This window comes from Pongo abelii, chromosome 12, assembly GCF_028885655.2.
Source record: "Pongo abelii isolate AG06213 chromosome 12, NHGRI_mPonAbe1-v2.0_pri, whole genome shotgun sequence".
Taxonomy (NCBI): Eukaryota; Metazoa; Chordata; class Mammalia; order Primates; family Hominidae; genus Pongo; species Pongo abelii.
This window is the reverse complement of record NC_071997.2, coordinates 107,933,729-107,956,142: the sequence shown is the minus strand read 5'-3', so window position 1 is coordinate 107,956,142 and position 22,414 is coordinate 107,933,729. Positions and strand designations below refer to the sequence as shown.

At 51.0% G+C, this 22,414-nt stretch overlaps 1 protein-coding gene across 8 annotated transcripts in view; it reads right to left on the bottom strand.

The window, feature by feature from the left end:
- The window catches only part of ADCY3 (adenylate cyclase 3), a 102,472-nt gene that overhangs the window by 24,250 nt on the left and 55,808 nt on the right, over positions 1-22,414 (bottom strand). The window lies entirely within an intron of this gene.

Below are 22,414 nucleotides of genomic sequence, written 5' to 3'. Positions count from 1 at the left end.
AGTCCTGTGTGGGCTGCTGCACCGTGAGCCCTCCCGGCAGGAGCCCTGAGGGGTCACCTCAGCCACCCGCCACGGCTGCACAGAGCCATCGCTCACGAAATTCTGCTTTGACCCGATCAAAGACTGACGGCAGACCAGGCGCCACACGAGGTGCCAGCGACACAAAACCAGCAAGAACGTCCACCTCAGAGAGCGAAGGGTCTCACGGGGACACAGGCAAGCATGCCCAGCGCAGCGCAGCATGGCAAGTTCTGTGCCCAGAAAGGAGAGAGCAGAAGACCGCGCAAGAGAGAAGCAGGGGCCAAGGTCGGCTGGGGAGGAGGCATCAAGGAGGCCTTCCTGAAGGAGCCTTGGCCGAGCCCAAGACGCAATGCTGAGGGCACTCCTGTTGGAGGCAGCCGTGTACACAAAGGCACAGACACATGCAAAGTGCACCAGGGTCCTTCAGGGATTTCTGTGGAGGTAAAAACAGAAATATGGCTTGAGAGCTGGGCATGGTTTAGATCAGGGTCAGCAAACCGTGGCCTGCTGCCGTCTTTCTTCTTTTTATACAGGGTCTTGCTCTGTTGCCCAGGCTGGAGTGCAGCGGCGTAAACATGGCTCACGGTAGCCTCAACGTCCTGGACTCAAGTGATCCTCCCACCTCAACCTCCAGAGTAGCTGGGAGTACAGGTATGCATCACCACACCCAGCTAATTTTTACATTTTTTGTAGAGACAGGGTCTTGCCATGTTGCCCAAGCTGGTCTTGGACTCCTGCGCTCAAGCCATCCTCTCTGTTTTCATAAAGTTTTCCTGGCACCCAGCCATGCTCATTTGTTGATGTCTCTGGCTGTTTTAACGCTCCAATGGCAGAGTGGGGTAGATGCGACAGAGACCGTATGGCCCGCAGAGCCAAAAATATTTACTATGTGGCTCTTGTCAGAAGAGGTCTGTGGCTTGGGCGGTGCCGGTCTCTGGAACAGGGAACAGAGGAGGAGCGGCAGATGTGAGGGCAAAGACAGGGTTTGGTTCTGAGGCGCTGTGGGGGCGGGCACCTGCAGGCAGCGCTCAGGAGAGGCAGTGTGCTGAACCATCCATCTGGAAGCCATGGGTTGGATAAGCAGTAGGGAGAGAGAAAACCAGGGACAGAATGTGGTGCTGCGGAGGCGAAGTCAGGGGCCAGAGGCCCAGCAGGGAGCTGGTCAAGAGGGGAGCACTGCCCCCGTCCCTGAGGGGAGGAGGGTGATGATGGCGTCTGGTGAAGGACGGTGGGAGGCACTTGGGGGAGAACCCCAAGTTGAGGTTTTGCAGGATAGAAACTGTAAAAGGCCAAGGGGCATGAGAACTGGCTCATGGCGGGGACGCAACTAAAGAAAGTGTGTCCAGCAAAGGACAAAGATACAAATGAAACCGCAGCAGGCACAGGGGGGAGGCCAGGGAACCGGAAGGCAGAGATGTAGCTGGAGGACAGGGGCCCGCTGACCCTCAGGGTGGAGTGCTTCCGGGTGGCCAGGCCCGTTGTTGCCATGGGGTCGGCTGCTGAAAGGTGAGGAGTGCGTGGGCGGGAACTCAGGACCCCCAGGAGCTCTGTGCCTAGAGTGCAGGTCCCAGGCATTACCACCCTGGGTCCAGGGTGGCCAGAAAACCAAGAACTAGTGGCTTGGTCCTCAGCACCTAGGGCCTGGCTGGATGGCTGTGGGTCCCAGGCCACAGGAGCAGGAGCCAGGGACCTCGCCTCCTGACAAGGCCTGGGCGGGGGGTACCATGCAAGTGCTCTGACTCTCCTGAGTTCAGGTGTCCCTGAGGCCCAAGAGAGGCCAGCTCATCCTGCATGTCAGATGCACCTGCTTTGGGGCAGGAGAAGGAGGTGAAGGCTCAACTCCACTCCTCTGGGCAGAGCTGCCAAGAGGTCCCCAGAGTCTGCTGTTGTACTTGGGCCCTCGGCACCTGGTAAACCAGAGGCCTCCCTTGTGAGAATCAGCTCTGCTACAGGTCCCTGTCTTCTGCACTCTGTGGCTTCATGGGGAGAATTTATCACCTTTCTTGCAGGGAATCACACCATTAGGACAAGGTGAGCATGCCTGGCACTGGCCCCTGCCTGAAGCAGTAATAGTGGTTTTGCTCTTTGATACGGTTTGGCTGTGTCCCCACCCAAATCTCACTTGAATTGTATCTCCCAGAATTCCCACATGTTGTGGGAGGGACCCAGAGGGAGGTAATTGAATCACAGTGGCCGGTCTTTCCCGTGCTATTCTCATGATAGTGAATAAGTCTCACGAGATCTGATGGGTTTACCAGGAGTTTCCGCTTTTGCTTCTTGCTCATTTTCTCTTGCTGCCACCATGTAAGAAGTGCCTTTCACCTCCTGCCATGATTCTGAGGCCTCCTCAGACATGTGGAAGTCTACGTCCAATTAAACCTCTTTTTCTTCCCAGTCTCGGGTATGTCTTTATCAGCAGCATGAATACGGACTAATACAGTAAATTGGTACCAGTAGAGTGGCACATTGCTGAAAAGATACCCAAAAATGTGGAAGTGACTTTGGAACTGGGTAACAGGCAGAGGTTGGAACAGTTTGGAGGGCTCAGAAGAAGACAGGAAACTGTGGGAAAGTCTGGAACCTCCCAGAGACTTGTTGAATGGCTTTGACAAAAATGCTGATAGTGATATGAACAATAAGGTCCAGGCTGAGGTGGTCTCAGATGGAGATGAGGAAGTTGTTGGGAACTGGAGCAAAGGTGACTGTTGTGTTTTAGCAAAGAGACTGGCAGCATTTTGCCCCTGCCCTAGAGATTTGTGGAACTTTGAACTTGAGAGATGATTTAGGGGATCTGGTAGAAGAAATTTCTAAGCAGCAAAGCATTCAAGATGTGGCTTGGGTGCTGTTAATGGCAATCAGTTTTAAAAGGGAAACAGCATAAAAATTTGGAAAATTTGCAGCCTGACTATGCGATAGAAAAGGAAATCCCATTTTCTGAGAATTCAGGCTGGCTGCAGAAATTTGTGAAAGTAACGAGGAGCTGAAAGTTAATCACCAAGACAACGGGCAAAATGTCTCCAGGGCATGTCAAAGACCTTTGCGGCAGCCCCTCCCATCACAGGCCCTGAGGTTTAAGAGGAAAAAGTAGTTTCGTGGGCCAGGCCCAGGCCCAGGGTGCCCGTGCTGTGTGCAGCGTAGGGACTTGGTGCCCTGCGTCCCAGCCACTCCAGCCGTGGCTGACAGGGGCCAATGCAGAGCCTGGGCTGTGGCTTCAGAAGGTGCGAGAGCCCCAAGCCTGGGCAGCTTCCACATGGTGTTAAGCCTGTGGGCACACAGAAGTCAAGAATTGGGGTTTAGGGAACCCCTGCCTAGATTTCATAAGATGTATGGTAATGCCTGGATGTCCAAGGAAAAGTGTGCTGCAAGGGCGGGGCCCTTATGGAGAACCCCTGCTAGGGCAGTGTGGAAGGGAAATGTGGGGTCAGAGCCACCACACAGAGTCCCTACTGTGGCACTGCCCAGTGGAGCTGTGAGAAGAGGGCCACCGTCCTCCAGACCCCAGAACGGTAGATCCACTGACAGCTTGCACCATGCACCTGGAAAAGCTGCAGACCCTCAATGCCAGCCTGTGAAAGCAGTTGTGAGGGAGGCTGTACCTGCAAAGCCCCAGGGGCAGAGCTGCCTGAGACTATGGGAACCCGCCTCTTACATCAGCGTGACTTGGATGTGAGACCTGGAGTCAAAGGAGATCATTCTGGAGCTTTAAAATTTGAGCTCCAAAGAAGCCCCGCTGGATTTCGGACTTGCATGGGGCCTGTAACCCCTTTGTTCTGGCCAATTTCTCCCATTTGGAATGGCTGTATTTACCCAATACCTATACCCCCATTGTATCTAGAAGTAACTAGTTTGCTTTTGATTTTTTTTTTTTTTTTTTTTGAGACGAAGTCTCACTCTTGTCCCCCAGGCTGGAATGCCATGGTGCGATCTCAGCTCACTGCAACCTCCGTCTCCCCAGTTCAAGCAATTCTCCCACCTCAGCCTCCTGAGTAGCTGGGATTACAGGCACCTGCCCCCACACCCAGCTAATTTTTGTATTTTTAGTAGAGACAGGGTTTCACCATGATGGCCAGGCTGGTCTCGAACTCCTGACCTCAGGTGATCCACTCGCCTCAGCCTCCCAAAGTGCTGGCATTATAGGCATGAGCCATCATGTCTGGCTGCTTGCTTTTGATTTTACAGGCTCATAAGCAGAAGTGACTTGTCTCAGATGAGACTTTGGACTATGGATTTTTGGGTTAATGCTGAAATGAGTTAAGACTTTGGGGGACTATTGGGAAGGTATGGTTGGTTTTGAAATGTGAGGACATGAGATTTGGAGGGGCCAGGAGTGGAATGATATGGTTTGGTTGTGTCCCCACCCATATCTCAACTTGAATTCTATCTCCCAGAATTTTCACATGTTGTGGGAGGGACCCAGAGGGAGATCATTGAATCATGGGGGCCAATCTTTCATGTGCTATTCTCATGATAGCAAATAAGTCTCACAAGGTCTGATGGGTTTATTAGGAGTTTCCGCTTTTGCTTCTCATTTCCTCTTGCTGCCGCCATGTAAGAAGTGCCTTTTACCTCCCGCCATGATTCCTTGGCCTCCCCAGCCATGTGGAACTGTAAGTCCAATTAAACCTCTTTTTCTTCCCAATCTTGAGTATGTCTTTATCAGCAGCATGAATGTGGACTAAGACACTCTTATTCTTCCATTTCCACAGCAATATCTCTTCACTGTTAACCTCGAGCGTGGCACTACAGCTCAGGAATGAGAAGCCAAAGTAATCCCGGTACACCCTGCCCTGGCTCCACCTAAGCCTGGGAAGTAGCATCCGGTTCTCCCAGGGCCCTGCAGCCCAGGGAGAACAACTTAGGCAGCCTTGGTACTTGGCAACTCCCCTTCTCTGCCAGTCAAGTGTGGCAAGAGGATGCCCGATGCAAAGAAATGGGTGGAGGACTGCCGGGTGGGACAGGACCCATCTCGGAACCTAACTAACCAGACATTGTGGAAAAAGCTCTGGGCTTGCAGAAAAGATGAGCCTCTGGGAAGGTTTTCAAGAAAAGCCAGAGATGGGGCCCCACCAGCTCTTGAGGGCAGCCTCTCAAGGCAGACAGCTGCTGGGAGTCCTGAGGGGCAGGCAGAGCTGAGGAGTCTGAAGGAGGCAGGTGGGAGGCAGCACCCACTGGGCTGGGGCTGGGTTTCTCTGGTCAGTAATCCCGGGGATCCCAGCCCGCACTGGAGTGTGCAGCCCTGGTGTGCTTGAGGCTCGCAGGGCAGGAGGAGGCAGCCATCAGGATCATGAGTGCTGGCCTGGCTCAGCCCCCAGCCCTGCCCATACTCACTGTAGCTATAAAGTGTTGGGAACAAGCCCCCCAAAATCTGGCCATAAACTGGCCCCAAAACTGGCCATAAACAAAATCTCTGCAGCACTGTGACATGTTCATGATAGCCATAACGCCCACGCTGGAAGGTTGTGGGTTTACAGGAATGAGGACAAGGAACACCTGGCCCGCCCAGGGTGGAAAACCCCTTAAAGGCATTCTTAAGCCACAAACAATGGCATGAGCGATCTGTGCTTTAAGGACAGGCTCCTGCTGCAGTTAACTAGCCCAACCTATTCCTTTAATTCGGCCCATCCCTCCGTCTCCCATAACGGATACTTTTAGTTAATAGCTATAAAAACAATGCTAATGACTGGCTTGCTGTTAATAAATACGTGGGTAAATCTCTGTTTGGGGCTCTCAGCTCTGAAGGCTGTAAGACCCGATTTCCCACTTCACACCTCTATATTTCTGTGTGTGTGTCTTTAATTCCTCTAGCGCCGCTGGGTTAGGGTCTCCCCAACAGAGCTGGTTTCGGCATAAGGCAGGATACTAAACCTCCCTGTGCCTTGGTTTCCTAGGCAGGAAAGCAGGAAGGACACGATTCATTGCCGGCAAGCACTTAGAACAGTGCCTGGCCTGCAGGAAGCGCTCACCACAGTCTAGCTGTTCCTACTGTCACATGACAGAAAGTGTGACTGAGGGTGTGGAGACAGCAGGTGGCTCAAAAAGACAGGGCTTAATGTTCCTCTGGGCTTTGAAGTTGGCCAGAAGTTTTTAGGTTGAGTTCCAGTGAGATGTGCCAGGGTCAGCACAAACCCTCTGGGTCACTCAGCCTGGCCTCGTGAGCTCTGCTTACTGCAGGTGGGACAACAAAGGGACACAAGGAAGGGTCCTGCCTTCCATTTGAGTCTGAGCCCCCCCAGCCACGTGTGCATTCAGGGTGCTGCTAGGGGGAGGAGGGCACAGATGTGTGAGGAGCGTGGGGAGGCACGGTCAGGTGTGTGGGCAGGGAGGGACGTGGAACGCGAGGTTTAAGAACGTCACAGCGCCATGCTGGCCCCCCTCCCAGCCTACAGGCAGTGGCTCCTGCAGCCACAGCCCACACAGGCCTTTCCTGCCCTCCCGGATCTACCTCAGAGTTCTGTCCCTTCAGAAAAGCCTCTCCAGGCTCTCTTGGAACCTTGGGGACCCGAGAGTCCAATCCAGTCCTGTGGGAGCTCCATGCCCCTGACCACAGTTCTCCAGACACTGCTGAGCCTCCTCCCAGCATGGCTGGGGTCTCTGAGACTGTCTACCAATACAGAACAAAAGCAGCGGCAGAGGCACAAAACCAGGGCAGCCCTGGAGCCCAAAACAGGAGCCTCGGAAGGGCCACATGAGTGAAGCGGCTGTGAGCTTCTCTCTGGGGGTGGGACGGGGGAAATTTCCATTTTTTTCCATTATATATTTCCATAACCTTTGCTAAGAGCACATACAAGTTCTGAAAGCAGAAAATCAATGAATATCAAACTTCACAAGAAAGGAGCTATGCTTGTAAATTCAGGCTGCCAATTCCCTGTGTGGTTTGTGGAAACCTTATAGTCAGGGTCAAAAAGTGAAGCAGGCCAACAGTCCACCTGGAGTCATTCTAGTAACAAGACAGGTTTTAAACAAGATGTCAGTGCGTGCAGAAGAAAGGACACATGGAACTTGACAGAGGGGAAAGGAGAAGGAGGGTCTGGGAGGCGAAGGCCCATGGGAGGGAGGGGCCCTCCCCCTGCCGCCCCCCAAGCCTCAGGGCCTCTGGCAGCCACCTCTCAATGTGTCTCCCAGGCGCTGGCCGGCTCCTCTGATTTAGTCCACCTTCGGCACGGTGTCTGGATGTCCTCTAAGCTGTGCAACACCGTTGCCCAGCACCCTCAGTGGTGCCCTGGTCCCCCTCACCGTGGCACTGACCTGTCTTTCTAGTCTTGTCCCCCACTGCTCTCCTTGTGACCCCTTAGGGTAGATAAGCTGGACTGTTTCCTCTTCTCAGTACCCCTCCCTGTCCTCTGCTTCTGGTGTCACTCTCTGTGGAACATCCCTCCCTCCCCACACCTTCGACACCCACCTCACGTCACCTCTCCAGAGAGCCCCTGGCCCCTGCCCAGGCATGCCTGTTCCTCCCTCCTGACACCCACTTTGTTGGTGCCTCTCGATTGGTGCTGGCCTTGTTTCCCCTTAGAATTCAGAGGTTCTAAACCCTTTCCCGGATCCTGGCCCCTTTCATGAGTGCGTGATGCTAGCTACGGACCTTCTAGAAAAATGCCCATACACACACAGAAGATCCCTGATTACCATTCCAGAGCCCTGGCTAAAGACTCCGACACCCCTTCATTTGTGTTCCTGGGGAAAGGAAGGAGGCTGGGATCCAGGTGAACTGGCAAATGGGTCCCACAGCGGGGGACAGGAGTGCAGGGGAGAGAGGCCACCCATAGCAGCCTAGGATTGCTCAGGGCCCCAGGGATGATCGATGTGGCTTGGTCTCCCCAGCGTGGAGGCAGAGCCTGCTCTTCCAAAGATAGCAGTTGCTATATGTTTCAAGAGTCACAAGAATGTTCCAAGCCTTTGACCCATTAATAGCTCTTCTGAGAATTTATCCCCCCAAATCCAACAGAAGTAAAAAAATATACGTAGAAGGTGATCTGCATTGCAGCTTGACTTAACAGTTGTGGAAAAAACTGTAAGTCGCCCAAATACCCAGAAAGCGGCTAATTAAAATGACACATCCTCTGGATTTAAGATTCTACAACCCTAAGAATGACCATAATGAAACAACAGTATTGTTTATCATTGCAACAATAAAGTACAGAGAGAAGAGCGGGACAGAATTGTATTCTGTGAAGCTGACGCTGGGATCTATGTGTGCATAGAAATAAAGGCAGAAGGCTATATGCAAAGAGAAAAGGCTCATTTAACTTGGACGACCAAATTAGGGAAAACTTGAAACGTTTTTCAAAGTTGCTATAGGGTGCTGGTGGTGTTCTTTTTAAAAATACTTTTTAAACTGGAAATAAACATGGAACTTCCTGTTGCCTCCAGCTGTGATCCTATCCCTGACCTCGGCTTCTCTGGAAGGACCACAGTTTTCTTAGAAAGGGAACATCCCTCAAGGCCTTTGGGCTTGGCTCCAGACTTCCTAGTCAGCTTGGACATAACCTGAGAAGGGGGAATCTATGGCCAGGCACGAACCAAGGAGACACACAGCCAAAATGGGGGTGGAGGGAAGGCAGTGGTCCTCCTAGGGAGCCAAATGACAGAACGGTCACCCTGGGCTGGCTTCACTCTGTAGCTCTCATGAACACAGCACCCACCAGGTGACAGACACCATCCACCCAGTCAAAATCATCCCTCTCCTTTGCTAAAACTTCTGCATCAACCCTGTATTATTTATGTGCAATATTGTCTCAATTTTGCAGGTGACAAAACCTAGGCACAGAGAGATGAAGTTGTCTGTTACACATCCCAAAGGGTTAGTGGCAGACCCTGAACCCAGGGCTCTGAGACCCCTGGAATGGGTGAGTTTTTGTGCTTTTCCCACCCCAGTTCTCTCATCTGCTTTAATGTTGTTCTGCTACAGATGTGAAGGTCCCCCCAGTGCCCAGGGGCATCGGTTAAAACCTTTCCAAAAGTCCCATAGGCTGTTCTTTTAAATAAACATAGAAATGGATCCTTCTGGTCTTAAGGCTTAAAACTTCTACTTACCTGAGTTCCTTCCTCAGGAAAGGACCTTCAGGCCTCTCAAATGAAGTACTGAATAACTGAAACTCACCAACCAGATCACCACATCCAGACAATGAGACTCAGGACCCCTCATTCCTATTGTCTCGCACATTGTTCCATTTCTTCCCTGCCGTGTAAACTCCGGATTTAGCAGTTCAGAGAGATGGATTGGAGACTGAGTTCCCATGTCCTCTACCGCAGCACCCGATTAAAGCCTTATTCCTCGGCAATAATTGCTGTCACAGTGATTGGCTTTCTGTGCAAGCAGCAGGACCCAGACCGAAGCCCTGGGGTTTTGTAACATAGTAAGGCCCTGACAGTGCGGCTCTGGCTCTGGACACCCTCCCCAGGGCTCCATGCCACCCCGCGCGTGGGAATCAGGCAGCCCCTCCCAGTGGGTCCTCCTCACAGAAATGGCCCAGCAGCTGCCTCGGGGGGAACTTGCAACAGCCTCTGATGTGTCTCCCAGCACCCCGGTCTGCTCCTCCTCTGCAATCCACTGTCCCCATAGCATCTGATGTCCTCAAAGACGTCCCATTGCCAGGCACCAGGCAGGGGTCAGGGGTACAGGGGCAGTGGTGGTGGCGGCTCCTGGAGTCCTCCCTGGGACCCACATTAAGCAGAGAAGAGGAAGAAGAGGAGGAGGAGAGTGCTGCTCCATGGCTCCACCCTGTGGCCTAAGGACACTGGTGGGTCACCCGGCCTCCCCGGCCTCACTGCCCTGCGTTCCTCCTCACGGGCTGAGGAGAGGAGGGGCCCATGTGGCAAAGCCCTGCCTCAGAGCAGGCATGAGTGGCTACCGTGTACTCAGAAAGTACTCAACTGGGCTGAACCTGAGAGGCCTGATGCCAGGACAGCCCCGGACCTCGACAGAGGCCTGCTGCTCCCCAACACCCACAGCAGGCACCTGCCTGCCTCTCCACACGCCAGAAGCCGCTGCCCGAGGACCCGAGCTGCCGACGCCTGTGGAAACTCGGGTCACCCTCGTCACTCCACACGGAGTGGCTGAGCCAGTGCTGGGGGTGCAACCCTGGTTCAGCTGAGCCCATCCCCAGGACTTCAGGCTGCCCTACCCAGAGCGTGGCTGGTGGGGCTGTGGCCTCAGCATCACCCGTGCTCATCAGGGTGGGGAAGCCACGGACCTTGAGGCGTATGCGTACACTTGAGGTTTGAGAAGTCTCTCTTGAGGAACAAGATTTGAAGGAAAGGAGCAGCTGGAGGGTGTGTGTGTGTGTGTGTGTGTGTGTGTGTGTGTGTGTGTGTGTGTGTGTGTGTGTCTGGAGGGTGTGTGTGTGTGTGTGTGTGTGTGTGTGTGTGTGTGTAGGGGTGTTATTTGTACAACATTCTGGAAGAGTCTACCTACTAAAGGCACTGCCTCCAGCCATATCAAACTAGGAGGCAAAACCTGTAACCGAGGACTGGGGTGTAAGGAAGCTGCAGAAAACAAGACCCTCAAAGCCAGTGCGATGTGTTTTGAGGTGGAAATGGCTGCGCGCCTCAGGACATGATGTGTGGCGACCTCGCCCTGTTCCCAAAGCCCAGGGATGGCACAGGACCCCACTGTCAGGAGCTGCTGCAGGGGAAGGTACAGCAGAGCAGCGCTCAGAGGGCAGGGGTCACTTGGCAGCTTCCATATTCTTTGTATGTTTTCTTTTTCTGTAATCCTTTTTTATTGTTACAATTGTTTCATAGTGTGATTTTCAGATTGAAAGGTGCCCCATCTTTTTTTTTTTTGAGATGGCGTCGCTCTGTCACCCAGGCTGGAGTGCAATGGTGCGATCTCGGCTCACTGCAAGCTCCGCCTCCCAGGTTCAAGTGATTCTCCTGCCTCAGCCTCCCAAGTAGGTGGGACTACAGGTGCACACTATCATGCCCGGCTAATTTTTATATTTTTAGTAGTGACGGGGTTTCACCATGTTGGCCAGCCTGGTGACCTCAGGTGATCTGCCCGCCTTGGCCTCCCAAAGTGCTGGAATTACAGGCATGAGCCACCGTACCCGGCCAGTGAGCCCCATCTCTTGAAAGCTCCTGGCACTGGGCATTCCATCGCTATTCAATGCCCGTCACTGAATATCATTATTCATACATACTGATTCATATATACTGAATCTGTATATACAATGAATATAGCCATTGAATAAGGATATACAATAATCAGTACACAACTGAATTGTGATATTCATCATGATGTGAATTCTTGTGATCAATTTCAGGTCCCTTTGGTGTTGTTTCTCCTTTATAAAAATTACTTGAGGACACAGAGGCCACTTCTCCCAGGACTGCACCTGTTCAGGCTGTGGTGTCTTGAAGCTGTGGCCTGTGGTGGCTTCACTCTTGGACTGTGACTTTCGGTGGGGGGTGGCAGGGTTCCAGAGAACCAGACTGTGGAAAAAGGACCCTTCTTTCACTTGAAGCTACTTTTTATCTGATGGCCTGGACTAAACGGAGGAGTATCTGTTGAGGTAAGATAGTAATGACTAATCCCAAAGGTGGCTTTGCTGAAGAAACAAAGCATGTTTAAAATCAGAACATCTGTCAGAGGAGCGGCCACATCACCCAGGGGTTTTGGTGGGTATAGCAAAGCTCACTGATCTGGGGTTAGGCTGCAAAGACCCCCATGCCCTGGGCAGGCACTTCACCCCGGAGGCTTGGTTCCTCATCTATAAAATGGGCGTCTCTTAGGCCTCTTTGTTTAAAGTGTAAATCTTTCCAGAAGAACTTCTCAGAAGATACAGAGGATGTATTTAGAAATGTGTGGCCGGCGTGTCACTGGGACAAGTGGCTGATGTGGCTTTTGCTCTGCTGAAATCTGGTGCAACGTACAGGATGAAATTCAAAAGGGATAGAGGTCATAGTCTCTACCTGAGACCCCCAAACCAAATGCAGGAGAATGGAATGGGAGAGGCACAATGTACCAATGTTGCGGGGGGTAGAAGGGGGACACCTACCATTTGAGATGCTGTTAGATTTAAAATGAATTCCCAGCCCAGGCATGGTGGCTCACACCTGTAATCCCAGCACTTTGGGAGGCTGAGGTGGGTGGATCACTTAAGGTCAAGAGTTCAAGACCAGCCTGGGCCACATGGTGAAACCCCATCCCTACTAAAAATACAAAAATTAGCAGGGCGTAGGTGGTGGGCACCTGTAATACCAGCTGCTCAGGAGGCTGAAACACGAGAATCGCTTGAACCCAGGAGAGAGAGGTTGCAGTGAACTGAGACTGCGCCACTGCACTCCAGCCTGGGTGACAGAGCGAGACTCCATCCCGAAACAAATAAAAATAATAAAATAAAATGAATTCCCAGCATAAAGTAGCTGCCTGAACAAGCCCCTTGGCTCTGGGCTGTGTGACAGAAAAATAAAGGCCCCGGTCCAGCTTAACCAGGCTGTGTCCTTAGCCCCAGGTCCCCCCACCCCCGTCTTCTTAGGAAGCTGTCTTTAAGTCTGAGGAAAGCTGCTATGTAGAAAAGGGTAAGACTTGCTTTGGAGGCCCCAAGAGAGAAAGCTAATGAGGAAAGGCTGCTGGGGAACAGAATGTTGCTTTCAGAGAAGGAAGAATTTTTAAAGAGTCAAACAGTTCAAAGAATGTGCTGCCCTAGAGGTGGTGAACTCCCATTCCCAGAAACCGAGAGAGAAGACTGCGGGAAGAGCTGAGCAGGGGTGGAGGCTGGACCGGAGGAGGGGGATGTGGCCAAACCCTGGGCGCCGAGGCCTGGGTGCCCAGATGTGGCTCTGCACAGAGAGGAAGGAGGGTAAAGTCTTCAGTCTCCTCAGCCTTCAAGTCCTTGATGGTTATCCAAAAATACAGCATGGTAATAAAAGTCAAGGCCCTGACCCTCTCTGGGAAAAGAATCAAAGTCCAGAGAAAAAAACAAGCAGCCCTGGAAGTTCCTAGGAGGTTTCCTGGGTAAAGCAAGAACCTGCCCAGATCCTGGGAAGAAGCACCCAGGCCTGCCCTGGGCAACGTGCAGGCCTGCGGTGGGGTGGAGAGTTGAGAAGCGCTTGGGGCAAGATGCTGGGCCTCCTGGGCTGGGATCTCAGCTGAGAGCAGATTTGTTGAGCTTCTCACCCCAGGGCAATCTGTCGGCATGGCCTCCACAGGGCTGCGAGAAGGAACCACCCAAGCCCCCTTCTACTCAGGGGTGACTCATGCCAGGCCCGGTTTACACTGGCTCAGGACAGAGATGGAAGGAGGAGGCGGCCAGCACTGTTCCCAGGGGCCCGAGCTGTTACAGCTGAGGCTCTGATGAGGCATTCAGGAGTTAATTACAGCAAGGAGGCCAGGAGGGATTTGGATAAATGAGGTTGGCTGGTGAGAAGCTAAGTTTCTACAACATCCTTGTAAGAGGGAGACAGTCAGGTCGAGAGAGACCCTTAGTATTCAGGTGGCTGGGAGCGAGTGTGAATGTGGAGAGTGTGTGTGTGTCCGTGTGTGAGTGCTTGCACATGTACACACATGCATCTGCATGTACGTGTCTACTGTCTACAGTGTCTGCATGAGGTATGTATATGAAGTCTGTTTGTAGGGTGGGTGTGTCCATGTGTGTTCATGTGTCCTAAGTGCCATGTGCTTGACAAATACATGTCACTATAACCCATTACAGGCTGTGAGCATACCCACAGATGTTTCACAAACCAGTCTGTCTTGGTCCCGACTAATCCAGATTCTTAGAGTGTCCAGCCAATTTGGAAGCCAAAAAATCACTGCACCCCGCCAGGGTGTCCATCATGGCCTGACTACCTAAGCAGTGGGGGCTGTGGGAGGCAGGGAATGAAGAGAAGGACCAGGCCTAGTAACCTTGGAAGGCCAGAGCTCAAACAGCTCACCTCTCCCTGATGACAGGACGAAGGACCACAATGTGTGAAATCTGGAAACTCCAATACTGCCGCCATTTAGACTAGGGGGCCCACATGTGCTGCCCCTGCCCAAGAGATATGTTCCCCACCTCAGTCACTCGAAGAGCAGTCACTGGTCATCTATGCATGTCCCTGAGCTAAATGCTGGGAAGGTCAAAGGTAAACAGTACTCCAAAGAGCTTGGATGGGTGGGGCAATGGTCACACATGGGAGAGACCGGTCTCCCAGGGCAGGAGTGCTTTGCAGTCTTCAGCCAAATGCTGTAGGAATGTAGAGGAGGGAGGAGCTGCATAACTGTAAAAGTCAGCATATTTGGAAACAAGACCTCCAGCATGAGAACAGGCACCAGGCCAGTGTCCCCAGAGTCCCCAGATCAACAGGCCCCAAGAGAAGCAGGGCCACATTTAATCTCAGTGTTGGCAGAGCCAGACTAACGAGCCACCAGGCCATGTCATCTGGAACAGTACGGAAATCACACAGACCCAGGGTCAGCCCAGAGCTCTGACCCTGCCAGAGCAGGAGAGCGGACACTGAACATGTGGGACTTCTGGTCACTGGCCTGGTCTCCTGTGCAGTCCCCAGAGACAGGGGCCATTGTGTGGGCCAAGGTGACTGCAGTCTCAGGAGACAGCCCACTGGGCCCAAAGATGGCCACGTGTGTGGTACCTGGAGCCCTCACCACGAATTATTTGGCAAAGAGCAGGTACTCCTCCTTAGAGGTTTGAAGAGTTAACGAGCTGTCAACTAGGAGACCTGGCCCAAGGGGCAAGCCACCATCCTCTAGAACGCCGCTAACAGAACTTCCTACAATCACAGAAATGTTCTGTATCTTTGCTGTCCAATATGGCAGCCACATTTAGCTACTGAGCACATGAAATGTGGCTAGTGCTACTGAAAGACTAATATTTTTTAATTAATTAAATTTAATTTAAATAGCTACGTATGACCAGTGGCTACCATACTGCTACCTAGTGCAGCTCTAGAACACTGTAGTCACAAGTACTGTGCCAACTCTGATGGACAGAGAGCAGCTGCCTCGAGCCCTGTGTTGAGAAGGATGCGGAGGGTTCATATCTGTGATTGGCGGAAAGCAGACATTGCATTCTGTCCTTGACCCAGATGCAGCAACTCAGTACCACCCTGGGCAGAAAGGCCCAAGAAAATTAAACCGACAAAATTTCCACCTTTACCCACGGCACTCCCTAAGCTCCGTCCCTCTGCTTTCTCTCCACAGCCCTTTCCAGCTCCTGACATAGCACATACTCATCTGTTTAATGTGTGTTGCCCGCACTAGAATCTGTTCTGCTCACAACAACTGTATCCCCAGTGCCTAGAAAAGTCCTGAAATACTTGTGGTCTGATTTTTTTTTTTTTTTTCTCCCTCAGAGACAGGGTCCTGCTGTCTCCCAGGCTGGAGTGCTGAAGTGCAATCACAGCTCACTGCACCTTGATCTTGCTGGGCTCAGGTGATCCTCCTGCCTCAGCCTCCCAAGTAGCTGGGACTACAGGGGCGCACCACCACCATGCCGGGATATATATTTTTTTAAGTTTTTTGTAGATAAGGTCTTGCCATGTCTGGTGTTGGACTCCTGGGCTCAAGAGGGGATAAGTACTTAGCTCAGTGACCCAGCTAGAATGTGAATGCAAGTCTTACTTGCGGCCTTTGTTGCCAGATCTTTCCATTTTCTAAGCGAGTCAAAAATCCAGTTTTTTATCTAGAATGTACAAATGTTTAAGTATTAGAAAATGTTAACACTCTGGGAAGGTCAAACAAAACAGATACCCACAGGCCAGCTGTGGTCTAAGGACTACCTAACTCATTGTTCGTGTTAATTAACAGATCTCCCAAACAGAGCCAGGAGGAAGTGCCAGCTGGTAAATGAGAGATCTCATTATTAAATGAAATAATCCAATGAAAACACCATCCAGGGCCTGGCACAAAGTAAACGTTCAATAAAACTACACTTATTACTAACAAAACTTCATTCTTACAGCCAGATAAATATAAAATGCGCCACAACACTGGCCACAATGCACAATTCTACAACTCTACAATTCTCCAGCAATTCTACAACTGTTTGGAGAAAAATTCTGCTGGAGGATGTGGCAAAGGCTTAAGACCTGCCACAGCCCAGCAGAGCCCAGCTCAGAGGCCACACAGCCCATGCATGGGCCGTCAGCAGGACTGTCTTCACCAGCTCTGCTCAGGTCCGCCCTGACGCAGCCAACATCCTCCCACTGCCACCAGGAACCCACCACTGCTTTAGGACAACCTGTTTTCTATGGGTTCATCATCTGCATTATCTAAAATTTGGATTTGTTTTGCTAAGTCCTGGAATGTTGAAATGAAGAGCATTCTGTGACATCCAAGAGGTGAGAGTTGGAACCAACAGAAGGACCAGTGCCTACTTCGCATCATGGGGAATGCACCTGGCTTTTCTCACACCGAGAGGCATTCGAGGCTACAAGAAAAACTAAAAATATCAGATATCTTTGTGGGTGGTTCTGTGAAGAAGATAGCGAGTACAATGCAAGGCTGATACTGGGGATGGGGACATGTCTGTGTGTCTCCTGTGAAGCAGACAATGGATTTGACCCATTACATCAGACGCTGAGAATGCCATGATGCAGCCATGGTGCAACGAGCAAGAGGCAGAGCAGCTATGGATCCAGAGGCAGAGGCACAGCCCTCCCACTCGACACCGGCTTCGTCTCCTCTTCCCACTCTTAGTGGTCCCCCAGCCCCGACCTCACTGTTGCCAGGATAACAGTGGCACGGTGGGGCTTGGCACTAGAAGCCCAACCCCAGGCCAAGAGGCAACTGGCCTCTGGCTCCAACTCCCCTCTTCCCTACCAAGCGCCTATAAGAACAGGGCTCAGGGTTGATGACGCCTTGTCCTAATAGCAAAAAGTCTTGAGGGAAACAGTGACCAGGCTTGGGCAAAGATTACAGAGGAAGAACATTCAGAAAAGCAAGAGACACAATCCAAGCTTAGGAAATGGCAGCCTCCCAGTGTCCCAAGCTCCAGGACTCCCAGGAGAGGGGCCTGACGCTTGTGGTCAATGGGCGGTTCTTCCCTGTAAGACCGACACGAAGGAAAAACACCATCCCTAGTCACAGGTGACCCTGCACGTGGGTTAAAGCAGAAGGAGAGGTGGGGAGAGGCAGCTGTGCTCTCTGTGCAGTCCCCCAAGACCTGAATGGAAACCCACCCAGTGTCCACCTCAGCCGGCTCCCCAGGGCCCCATGGGTGAAGACGGGGATGGCTTTCCACCCTAGACCCTGTGCAGTCTGCCCTGGGCTCTCCCTCTACGTGCCCTGGGTGCAGCATCCTCCTGTCTGAGGGTGGGCACTGTGGACAGTCCTTGCCTCCGAGGGAGGACCAGGGCCAGCTGACCACGCAGGACATGTGTGAAGGAAACACAGGCCTGCCCCTGTCATCCCTCCATCTTCCCACATCCTCCGTCAACCAGGTTCCGATCCCCGGGAAGTGATTCTGAGTATGATTCAGAGAGGCTCAGTTCTGTAGCTCCACCTGGCAGCAGGTGTGTGCTGAGTGGGTTTTCTGGGTGCCGCCTGTTGCCAGGTGGCGGCTGGGGTGCTTAGCAACCCTCAAGGTCCCCAACTAACCCCTGGAGTGTGGTCACATGGGGATAAAGACAAACAACTCCAGTTCTTTCCTCTGGGCCTCCTGCTCTACCCTCACATGCCCACAGAGCCGGGAGGCTGGACCAAGGTCAGCATGCATCCTGGCGGCCCCACACCACAGGGAAGCGCCATGGCACTGCCTGCGAAGCCAGATATGTGCTCAGCAGAGGCAAAGAGGACGCTTCGCATGCCAGGGCTGCACCAAGAGCTCCAAATCCACAAAGCCTCAGGGCAGGGCAGGCTCCACTACCTCTCTGAAGGAGACTGGAGCCAGGGAGGTTAAAGCAGCAAAGCCACTGGAATCTGAGACCCTTGCCATTACCCAAATGCTCTGTTGCCTCAATGCACCCTTTGACATGTGGACATGCTCACCCCAGTGAGGAGGCAGAAAGGGATGCCTGTGCTTGAGGGACTGTGCCGCCTCACCCTCCTGGACCATGGCTGGCTAACCATGGCTCCCATCTGGGAGTTGACTGTCATTAGCAGGAGGCTGGTCATCTTCATAACAGAAGGTACAACTTCCCAGGGGATGGCAACAGAGAGAGCGGGCTCAGGTCACCAGCGCATCCCTACACCTCATTTCACAGCAGAGGAGGAAGCTGAGGCCCAGTGAGGAGACACCTGCTGGGACAGCCACGTGGCCAGTGCTGCCCTTCAGCCACATACTCTTAAGGCAGCTTAGAAAACAAGATAAATGGCCGAGCACGGGGCTCACACCTGCAATCCCAGCACTTTGGGAGGCCAAGGCAGGCAGATCACTTGAGGTCAGGAGTTTGAGACCAGCCTGGCCAACATGGCAAAACCCTGTCTCTACTAGAAATACAAAAATTAGCTGTGTGTGGTGGTGGGCATCTGTAGTCCCAGCTACACGGGAGGCTGAGGCAGGAGAATCGCTTGAACCTGGGAGGTGGAGGTTGCAGTGAGCCAAGATCACGCCACTGCACTCCAGCCTGGGTGACAGAGTGAGACTCTGTCTCAAAAAAAAAAAAAAAAAAAAAAAAACAACAGATAAGAGCACCTGACCAAATAAAAAGTGAGACATGGACCCTGGGCACTCAATTCTGGAAGGAGGCCCCTTTTTTTGCAGAGGGTAGACTAACAATTGTTTTTATAGGAGACACCCAAATAATTTTTTTAAATAGAGAATTTTCTTAAAAAAGATATTAAGCACACATATAAGTAAGGGATGGCCTGCTCTGACACTGACCTCAAATGGCTCTTTGGAGCCACTTGCAAACCAGGTTCTGTTTCCTCTCGTACCAGGACTGTCTGCGGCCCTTTCCAAAGTGTTTTTCCGTCTATTATCTCATTTTTATTCTCATGAGGAGCTTTTACAGGAGGAAAGTGAAACGGGGTCATGCAGCCTCTAGTACCGGCCTGCACTCAGCTCCGAAGACTCGTCAGCTGATGTTTCTGAAACGTCAAATCAGCCCAGAGCCCACGCCACTCCCAACGTCAGCCCCAATGCCTTGGGAGGGAGTGACCTCTGTCCTGGCTGGAAGAGAGAAGGGGAAGGGTGCACGGGCCCCAGCCAGCTCCCATCCTACCTCACCGCCCCGACTTCAGCCGGTGCCTCCCCAGGGGCTGGGGGACAACGTGATGGCATCTCGGAGCCCCAAAGGGCTTCATGGTTTTTAGACTCCCCTCTGCCTTATTTCATGATTCCCAAACTATCCCCTAACAATGGTATTATTTTTAATCCCATATTTTCAGAAAATTAAACTGAAGACCAGAGAGGTGAAGTGCCAACACCACACAGAGAAAGCCAGGGTTCACAGTCCCCCAAAAATGCTGGCAGAGGCTGTGGATGCAAATCCAGGTCCAAGATGACCAGTGGGGGCACCCCTCCCCAACCCCCAGTACAGACTCTGGTATCCACCACAAGGTGAGGCTGGAGCATAGGACGGTGGGGCTGTGCTAGGGTCTGGGTCCCTTGTCCTCACGTGCAAGGCCTGTCCCAGGGCTCACCAGGTCTCTTTCTATCTGGTTTTAACAATCAAGCTCGGGTCCCAGGTTTTCTTTTGGGGAAAGATGTTGCGGAACTAGCTAGAGGTGGTGGTGGCACAACATGGTGAGTGTACTAAACCACTTTCAAGGGGTTTCATTTTACCTCGATAAAAAAGAAAAAAAAATTAAGCAAACCTGAGTTTTTCTAAGTGCATATCTAATTCATAATACCATATTCATTTTTAAAAATTATTTTTTAAAAAAGTCCCAGATTAAGGGAGGTTTTGGTGGCCTCTTCTACTTTTCTACATCTTCAAAATTGTATCCAACAATCATATGATGGTAGAGAGTTTGAATGTCTATGTGCAGACACTGTGCAATAACTACTTAACATTTATCTCCCCTAATGCCATAGGAGAGAGGCAGAGACTCTGGTACTTGGTTCTCGGCTGCTATGCTATGTGAGAGGAAGGTGTTACATTTATAATCTCTTAATCAGGATAAAACATGGCTAGGACACTCTCAAATATCAGGACCAAAAAGAAGGCTTGAAGGAATATGCCTCTGTGATGGTTAATACTAAGTGTCAACTTGACTGGATTGAAGGACACAAAGTATTGATCCTGGGTGTGTCTGTGAGGGTGTTGCCAAAGGAGTAACATTTAGAGTCAGAGGGCTGGGAAAGGCAGACCCACCCTAAATCTGGGTGGGCACAATCTAATCAGTGGCCAGTTTGCTAGAATATAAACAGGCAGAAAAATGTGACAAGAGAGACTGGCCTAGCCTCCATCCAGCCTACACTTTTCTCCTGTGCTGGATGCATCCAGCCCTCCAACATTGGCTTGAAGTTCTTCAGTTTTGGAACTCGGACTGGCTCTCCTTGCTCTTACCTGCAGATGGCCTATTGTGGGACCTTGTGATCGTGTGAGTCAATACTTAACAGACTCCCTTTCATATATATCTATTCCATTAGTTCTGTCCCTCTAGAGAACCCTAATACAGCCTCTATCAGTCTTTTGTATTTTAGAGATGGAGGTCTCACTATGTTGGCCAGGTTGGTCTTGAGCTCTTGGCCTCAAGCAATCCTCCTGCCTCAAACTCCTAAAGTGTTAGGATTACAGGCGTTGAGCCACTATGCCAGCCTCTTTTTTATTTCTTTATAATTGTATATTCTTGGCAAATATTACACAGTGTAGGCCAAGAAAGCAAAGGAACTCTTCCAAACTTGAGTTTATCTGTCTGTGGCTTGAGCCAAATGAGGATAAGGCAGGAAACAGCCCACAGGATGTCACTCCTGCCTTGAGGCTGGTTCCCTGGGGCTGGGGTTTTCAAATAGGAATCCTTCGGGGAGGGTTTCCAAAAGCAATGAAGTATTTTCTAGATAAACAAGGAAAACTTGAGTGCCTAAGTATACTCTCTTCATTGCTGGTGGAGTATAAATTGTTTGAAACTCTATAGGAGGCCGGGCACAGTGGCTCATGCCTGTAATCCCAGCACTTTGGGAGGCCAAGGCAGGTGGATCACCAGAGGTCAAGAGTTCGAGACTAGCCTGTCCAACATGGTGAAACCCCATCTCTACTAAAAATACAAGAAAAATTAGCTGGGAGTGGTGGTGGGCACCTGTAATCCCAGCTACTCAGGATGCTGAAGCAGGAGAATAGCTTGAACCTGGAGGCGGAGGTTGCAGTGAGCTGAGATCACACCACTGCATTCCCACCTGGGCGACAGAGCAAGACTCTGTCTCAGAAAAAAAAAAAAAAAAAAAAAAAAAGCACATTCCAGATTCCTCAAAAAATTAAATACAGAACTACCATATGACCCGGCAATTCCACTTTTGGGTATATATCCAAAAGAACTGAAAACAGGGACTCAAACAGATATCTGTACACCAGTGTTCACAGCAGCACCATTCACAATAGCAAAGCCGCAGAAAACACCCAAATGTCCAAATGAACAAACAAAATGTTGTGTATACATGCAAGGAGATATCAGCCTTAACGGGAAAGAAATGCTGATCTGCGTGATGACACAGAAGAACCTTGAAGACATCATGCTAAGTGAATTAAGCCAGTCAAAAAGGGACAAATACATGATTCTGCTTATATAAAGGACCTAGTAGAGGCAAATTCAGAGACACAGTAGAACAGTGGTTACCAGAGTCTGGGAGAAGGGGCAGTTATTGTTTAATGGGCACAGAGTTTCTCTTTGGGATGATGAAAAAGTTCTGGAAACGGACAGTGGTGATGGCTGCACGACATTGTGAATGCACTTAATGCCACTGAATTGTACACTTAATGGATAAAATGGTAAATTTTATACTATGTCTATTTTATAGTAGCTATATATATAATTTTTAAAATGCAAATGTCCTTTGATCCAGCAATTCCACTTCTAGGTTTTTATTCTTCCACAGATATATTTGCACATATATACTATGATATAATAAATACCGCTACAAGGATATTTATTACAGCAATGTTTACAGTAGCAAAAGATCGGAAATAACCTAGAAGTCTACAGAGAGCGCAACAGAATAAATTGTTACTTCTGTATAATGACTGAACACAGTCATTAAAAAGGATGTGGCAATGCAATATGGACTTAGAATGCTCTCTAAGATAGTAGGTGAAGAGATCTAGTGCCTGTAATCCCAGCATTTTGGGAAGCCGAGGCGGGCAGATCACTTGAGGTAAGGAGTTCAAGACTAGCCTGGCCAACATGGTGAAACCCCATCTCTACTAAAAATACAAGAATTAGCCGGGCGTGGTGGTGCATGCCTATAGTCCCAGCTACTCGGGAGGCTGAGGCAGGAGAATCGCTTAAACCCAGGAGGCGGAAGTTGTGAGTCGAAAATTGTACCACTGCACTCTAGCCTCAGCAACAGAGTGA